The sequence below is a fragment of the Aplysia californica genome, unplaced genomic scaffold (assembly GCF_000002075.1).
Source record: "Aplysia californica isolate F4 #8 unplaced genomic scaffold, AplCal3.0 scaffold00558, whole genome shotgun sequence".
Lineage (NCBI taxonomy): Eukaryota > Metazoa > Mollusca > Gastropoda > Aplysiida > Aplysiidae > Aplysia > Aplysia californica.
Genome location: NW_004797828.1, coordinates 471653 through 479539, shown reverse-complemented (window position 1 = coordinate 479539; position 7887 = coordinate 471653). Strand labels below are relative to the sequence as shown.

The 7887-nt window shown below is 42.7% G+C and overlaps 1 long non-coding RNA gene across 1 annotated transcript; it reads right to left on the bottom strand.

Annotated features, from left to right (window-relative positions):
• Positions 1–2278: 2278 nt before the first annotated feature.
• LOC118478425 lies at positions 2279–6520 on the bottom strand. Its single transcript, XR_004859031.1, has 2 exons — positions 6351–6520; positions 2279–2675 (listed from the first exon to the last, which is right to left on the bottom strand). It is a non-coding gene; the product is annotated as an uncharacterized LOC118478425 (long non-coding RNA).
• Between the last annotated feature and the right edge of the window lie 1367 nt (positions 6521–7887).

Sequence of the window (7887 nt, the reverse complement as noted above, 5' to 3'; positions counted from 1 at the left end):
CCCTTTCTCGGGTGAAAAACATTTTGTGGTCCTCAATATGTCAGACAGACTCACACGTCTTTGAACTTTGGTGGCCATAGAGGCCAGTCTAGTGCGGAAATTGAACTACGAACCAATAATTGACAGCTTTGCTAGAGCTAAATCCCGCAAGGCTCCGTTGTTGTAAGAACAAAGGGTATGCTACATTACAATTTTAATTTCTGTCATTAGTTTATTCATCTTACCTTCGTTTTCAACTACCCGGTAAATCAGAAATTTTTAAATGTTGACAACACCCAGCACTTGTGATGGAGGGGGGCGGGAGAGAAAGAGAGAGAGAGTGTGTGTGTGTATGAGAGAGAGAGAGAGAGAGAGAGAGAGAGAGAGAGAGAGAGAGAGAGAGAGCGTATGTTGGTATGTAATGACAATAGATATGCTACCGTGAAGTGATTATATATGCTTATGTACATTGTTGGGTTATTAAATTGAAGGTGAGGGTGGATGGGGCCGGGGGGAGGAGGGGCCCGAAGGTGATTGCTGCCCCAGGGCCCGACCTGGCTCTCGACGGCCCTGTGTATCCCATGTTGATGTTCCCGACAGTTTCTCTATCTCAAATCAAACAATTAAGGTGCCTGTCTTCGGATTGAGCAAGGACGTTAGAATAAAACCTCCCTTGAGTCGTATGACTCAACGTTCTACAACTCAAATTATAAAATAGAATATGTTGTTTTTTGTTATTACCTCCCTTTAATTAATCAAGTAAGGGTAAACGTGAACATTCCCCGCCATTAGGAAATTTCTTGACCTATTACGCACAAGCAAAGTTTTCACTCTATGTGTGGCTACATTTCGCTACCTCAGAACTACAAAGCTCTATCTGCCCAGTACCTAGTTTTGAGAAATTTAACGTCAAAGATTTTGAGTTTTACAACATGTCAAGCTCTTTCGAATGCAATTCGTCGAATATCTTGATAAAGTAAAAAGTAAAGTTGTTCCAGCATCCGATCCGGACATTGGGTGGCTGCCTTGTTAGTGAGACAACTTCCTGGGCCTTCGTCATATTGTGGTAGGGTGGTAGGGTGGCCAGCTCCTTTTCACGCTCCCTTTACTTCCCCAACTCGAGAAGTCAGGTACTCATTACTGCTGGATGGGCAGGAGGGGGCGAAAAAAATCCGTATCCGAACCGAGGCTCAAACACGGACTTTCCGCTTTGGAGACGAGCGCACTAACCTTGATAACGACTGCAAATTAATCTTATAATTTTGATGGAGCAGTTAGAGCATTTGGTTTTTGATGTCATGGTCGTAATAATCAAAACGGCCCGTGGGTGGTTGGCGGGTGCTCTGGTGTGGTTTGCTCCTTCTTTCCTATCCTCCTTCTCTTTTGTGTGTGTTACTCTCTTGTAATACCTAATCTATTCTTCGGCACTTATACGACCTTATTGTGTTGCAAGTGCCATAAAACTATTACTAAAACTAAAGTAAAAGAACTCAAAACTGCCCAAAATGTCAGACTGAACTTTGTAATTCAAGAGCAGCGATTTGGGTCGCCGTTATGTCTCCTTCCATTGTAAGTTACCAATTTCTTGCGACATTACGTCACGGAACTGCTCGTGAATTTGCCCTGCTTATTCAGCATCAGCCAACGTACCGTTGTTGCTGTTGTTGTAATTGTTGTTGTAGTTGTTGCTGTTTGTTGCTGTAGTAAATGTTGTTTTTGTTGTTGATGCTGTTGTTGTTTTGTTGTTATGGTGATTGTTATTTTTGTTGTTGTTGTTACTGCTGCTGCTGCTGTTGTTGTTGTTGGTGCTGTTGTTGAAGTCATCGTCGACGTTGTTGTTGTTGTTGTTGTTGTTGTTATTGTTGTTGTTGTTGTTGTTGTTGTTGTTGTTGTTGTTGTTACTTTATACAAACAAATAATTAAACAAAAGTTGTTGTGGTGATGATGATAATGGTGTAGTTGCTGCCGCAGTTGTTTTACTAGATAGTTCTTTGAAAGAAGAGAAATAGTTTGTCTCCACAGAGATCAGGGGGAATAATATTCAAAGGATTTGAAACCCTCCCCCCATGACCCCCCACCCCCACCCCCCCCAAACCCCCCCAACAAAAAACATCAACAACAACAAAAAAAAAACAAAACAACAACAACAAACAAACAAACAAAACAGCCCAAATCCCTACCCGAACTTAAAAAGTAGAACATAAAATGCAAAAACTAACCAAAACGTGAACGATGAGTTGCACAGAATCTCAACGATACAGTCCCACACAGGACATAGATTACAACAAGCAAGGTCGACTTTGACTCAGTTAAAAACCACATGTTTTAACACTTTTAACAAAATTGTAACGATAGTACTGCAAAACATTAATTCAAACAAACATTTAAAGCTCTTTCTGATTACTTGAGAGGCAGTATCAACATTATATCATCCGCTTATAGTTTAAATGTCAAATGGAGTGAATCATCTTGTAAAAAATCTTTGGATCGGCCATGATGAAGGTCAAGGTCATTTCCGAGGGATTTAATTGGGCCGGTCGCTGTGGCCTTGACTTCAGTTCAGTCTGCTTCATGTCTGCTCTCAAGAACATGACAAGTGGGTGCCTATACCCTGACTTGATAAGCGCTGTCCACAGACACAAATTGAGGGAGGTCATAATAATATTACGGTTCGTTAGTCCTGCCAGTGCTAGGTTCTGGGGAAACGAAAGAAAGAAAAGAAACGTAGGGGTTTACGCCCCTATTGACGCAATTTACATGATGGCTACTGGTGGAATGGTTTAGTTCATTGCTGTTTATTCAGAAGGCGTGTGCTCGAGACGTTGTTTCATCGAGTATTTCTGTCGGTCTGTTGGGATGTTGTATCTTTTTTAAACAGGCCCCCTCCCCAAAGATCTAAATTGTGTTGTGTTGATGTAATTGTAATTGTAAATGAAATTACGATCCCCTCGATTTATTTAGATAATCCAGGAAGCAGTATCGCTATATAAATGAGCTGATTTGAACATGCATGACATTGTGTTTATAAATCATTTTGATAGAAGCACATCACCATCATCAATTAATGCCTTTCTCCCATGGCAGGGTATAGGCCACATACAAACTCCTTCCATTTATCTCTGTCCTGGGCCATCCTTCCCAGCTCGTTCCAAGTGAACTTCATCTCTCTCATGTCCTTTTCCACACATCTCTTCCATCTTTCCAGTGGCCTAACCCTGCCTCGTGCTCCCTGTGGTTCCACTGCAGCGACTGTCTTGTAATGTTTCCGCTGTGCTTTCTGAAGGTGTGTCCCATCCATCGCCACTTTCTTAGGCCTATATCCTTCTGTCCTATCCTTTCCCAAAACCCGTCATTTCTTATTCTATCCTGCAACTTAATTCTTAGAATACTCCTCATACATCTGAAAAATGAAATTATTGACTTTATTCAGCACTGTCTTTGTTGTCTTCCAAGTCTCGCAGCCGTAGAGGAGCACATTGGAATAAAAGAGTCAAATCTTGGTGCGCAGTGAGCTGTTGCTTGCTTTCCAGACATTTGATAATTGGTTGAATGCTGACCTTGCCTTGGCGGTTCTTGCCTTTACATCTGATTCAGTTCCACCTTTACCCTCGATGACACTTCCAAGGTAGATAACTGAGTCCACTTCTTCCAAGGGGGGTCTTTCACTGTCACCGCAGGGCTTGAAACTTTTCCTAGCTTCACTACTTTCGACTTACCCGAATGTATACGAAGGCCCACACTCATTGATAGGCTGTTGAGTTCCTTGATCTTTTCTTTCATCTGAGCATGTGTGTGAGAGAGCAGTGAAGTTCAAGTCTACCAGGCTGTTACCAGGGGATCCACTGTATTTCTTTGCGCTTGCCTCTGGTGGCTTCTTTCATGACGCAGTCAATTGCCGGTATGAAGAGAAAAGGCGAGAGCAAGCGTCCTTGTCGCACTCCTGTCTGTACCTGGAATGATTCTGAGAGTTGTTCTTCGCGGAAGACTAGGCAGTATGTTCAATCATAGTTGGCCTTCACAAGTTTGACGATCTTGTCAGGTATTCCATAATGCCGCATGAGTTTCCACAGAGTTTTACTGTCCACGCGGTCAAACGCCTTTTCTTAATCAATGAAGTTAACCACGAGTGGTGAATTCCATTCAAGCGATTGCTCAACAATGATGTGCAGAGTAGAAATCTGATCCACACGTGAGCGGTTCTTGCGGAATCCTGCCTGGTTTCCTCTGAGCTTTTCATCTGTTGCCAGCTTGATTCTCCCCAGGAGTATCCTGTTAAAGACTTTCCCAGGCATGGATAGGAGTGTTATGCCTCTGTAGTTGTTACAATTGCTGAGGTCTCCCTTCTTTGGCAGCTTGATTAGGTGGCTTCCTTCCAGTCTGATGGTGTTTCCTCCTCTTGCCAAACCTTTTCAAATAGAGTATACAGAATTTCCACTGAAGTATCTTTATCTGCCTTAAGGGTTTCCGGTGGTATATGGTCAGGACCAACTGCCTTGTGGGACTTCAGTGCTGTTATAGCTGCTGCAATTTCCTCTCTCGAAGGTGGTTCCATAACTAATGGGAAGCCATTTCTGGCAGGAAGAATTTCTGGTTGTTTTTTTTGGAGGTGGTCTGTTCAAGAGTTGGTCAAAGTGTTCTCTCCATCGGTTCAGTTGTCCCTCTGGGTCGAAGATAGTCTTTCCCTCTTTGTCTTTCACAGGTTAAGTGGGCTAGCAGAACCTATCTGAAAGAGTTTTTGTTGTCTGGTGTACAACCCATAAGTGTCCGTCTGTTGCTGCTCTCTCTGCCTTTTCGGCCGAGCCATTCAGGTAGGTATTCTTGTCCTTCTGGATGGAATTCTTTGCCTCCCGGTGTACTTCGGTGTACTCTTGTTATACAGTGAGTCTCTCAGTTTGGGTACGGCTGTTGTTGACTTAGGCCTTCAGCTCTCTTCTTCTTTTGACTTTGTCTAGCGAGTCCTGTGAAATCCATTCATTCCTGGTGTTGACTTTGAGTCCAAGGGTGCTCTGGCAAGTTGCATTTACTGTCTCTCTTTGATCTTTTCTCAGTGCTCGTTTACTTCACATTCATCCAGATCTTGAAGGGCTTAAAATCTGTTCTTCAGTTCCAACTTGAATTCATTCTTCTTTACTGGGTCTTTCAGAAGAAAGCCCACTTCATACTTTTGGCGACTTCCAGTTGTGATTTTTGCATATCTTCTCAGTTTCAGTTTCATCTTTCCAAGGATTAAATGGTGGTCTGATCTGATGTCTGCTCTTCGTAAGACTCGGACATCCTCCAGTGAGCGTCTAAACTTTCGGGAGATGCAAAAATGGTCAATCTGGTTTTCCGTTGTTCCATCCGGGGAGACCCACGTGGCCTTGTGAATCATTTATGTGGGAAGATTGTTCCTCCAATAACCAAGTTGTTAAATGCACAGCAGTTCTGGAATTTTTCTCCGTTGTCATTTGCCTCTCCCATTCCATGTCTTCCCATGATTTCCTCACAGTGACTATTGTCCGAATCTACCTTTGCATTTAGGTCTCCCTTGACAATGTTGATGTCCTTACCTGGAAGTTTGTCGATCATACTCAGCAGGCGGTTGTAAAAGTCATCTTTATTCTCTTCTTCTGCATCATCGGTTGGGGCATACACTTGTCTGATGTCCATGTTTATGACATTCTTCCTACCACCTCTTTCCTTGAGTTCTTTCTTAGTTCCAAACGAGGCCATGATGACCCTTGGACCCGGCGCTTCCCAGCCCCTGAGTGCCTTTTGAGCTGTTTTGGATATGATCATACCTACTCATTCCCTATATGGTCCATCACTGTCATTTCGTGAATAAATGAAAAGCCCCCCCCCTCCCCTTTCATTCGTTTCTGTCCAGACTGGTTCAAGTGGGTCTCGCAGATTCCCAGTATGCGTAGGTGGTATCGGTGCATCTCTTGGAGGACCTGTGCAGTTTTTCCATCCTCATAAAGGATTCTAACGTTCCACGATCCAATCCGGAGAGACTAGGACTTGGATGATGATGGAAGCTTCTGCCCAGCAGCTTCCTTTCGGCTTTCACTGCCTCGCATCACAGACTCTCCATTCGGAGAATATCCACGACCAGCCAAGCAGAGACAATGGTTTTTGCTTGTATGATTTTCTGTAACAGGTTCTTTTTACGAGAAAGGTTGTTAGCCTCGAGACTCAACCCCCGACCTGGACGAAGGATGACTCTGTTTCAGGAGTCACAACCTGGTTCGCCATTTAGTCGCATCGTACGACATGCTAGCACCACGTCACTCCTATTCTTCTCAATGCCTGGACTGAACGACAGAGAAGCACATGATTATGGTAATATTATCATGAGTATACGTGTAAATTACAGATTCAACTGCGTTTACCTGTTCTATTCATCTGTCCAGTACGTTGAAGTACATGAAGGGTGAGTTCTCGGGTAGCGCTGGGTTACCCTGGTAGAACTCCACGCGGTTTCTCAGAGGTTCCACCACGGCGGTGAAGACAGTAGCTGACGGGTCGGTGGGTCTGTCCGTGCGGAAGATAGGCCGGAGGTCATCGCTCTGGTCACCCAAAATGGTCAGTGCATCTTGCCGACATCGCGGAGGTGGGAGCTAACGTGGGGGGGGGTTTACAGAAAGGGGAGGGAGAGGGTTAAGTTGTGTCGATAGTGCCGCAAAACAATACGGAAAATCAGGTCTCCCTGTGTGTGTGTGTTTGTTTGTGTGTGTGTGTGTGTATGTGTGTGTGTGTGTGTGTGTGTGTGCGTGTGTGTGCCGGGAGAAATGTCTCAGTATTCGGAAATTTTGGATATTGAAATAAAGGTATGTTCTTGTAGCAAATTCAATGCTGAGCATGCTGAATTTTAATTTTGTCAAATACCTTGAGTAATTTCAAAGATATGCCACATTTTGTTACAACAGGAGTAAAAACAAATTTAAGAGAAAACCCCCAATTTTTAACACAATTGTAACTTTTGGTGAAGTATAGTACGTTGCAAAAATAATTAATTAAACATAATATTTAGACTGAAAATATAAAGTTCTCTCAATATTTTATCAAAAATGGTTATTTGTGATGGAACTTTTGTTTTGGACCAAGTACGACTTTTTTAAAATATAGCTTTTCACCCTGTTGCTCAAAAACAGCTTTGCCGACAACTGGGACCTTTCTCCAGGCACACATACAAATTTTCAGTTGTGTCAATTGTGCCTTATAACATACAGGTGCTCAAACAAAGAAAGAAAAGGCATTTAGTGCCAAAACATTATTTAAAAAAGATAGGAAACGACGAGTTAATTTGTGGGGTGGGGTGGGGGGGCAGAATGTGATTAGAGTTGCTGTTTGTTCATTTGTCCGATTGTTTGTCATTGATGGCGTTTTATTTCTCATTGTTTAGTTTATTTTTTGGTCAGGGTGGAGGGTTGCCTTTGTTTGGAGGGGGGGGGTGGTGGAGGATAACGTAACCCTCATTTTATAGATACTCAAGTAAAGCGGCTGGACAAAATTGCGAAGACATCTCATAAAAGAGCTCACTTATCCTCCAGAGTAATTTTCCCACTTCGTATCGAGTGATGGGTGATCTGAAATGCCACATCCTGAAATCAGAATGGCCTTATTTTAAGATGGATGATTACGCAATGTTTGTGTTTTCAGTGTTTCTTTTTTTCTTTTCTATTTCTACAGTCAACTCATTTCTATTTGATTTGAGATCTCGGACAAAAGTGAAGGTGTCTGAAGCTGTTGGTGTGAATGTTGTGAAACTCTTAATTCATATTCAATGTCGATTGTAAAGCGCATAGAGCTTGCCGTTGAACTGGAATTTGTGCTACCTATCTATCTATCTATCTATCTATCTATCTATCTATCTATCTATCTATCTATCTATCTATCTATCTATCTATCTATCTATCTATCTATCTC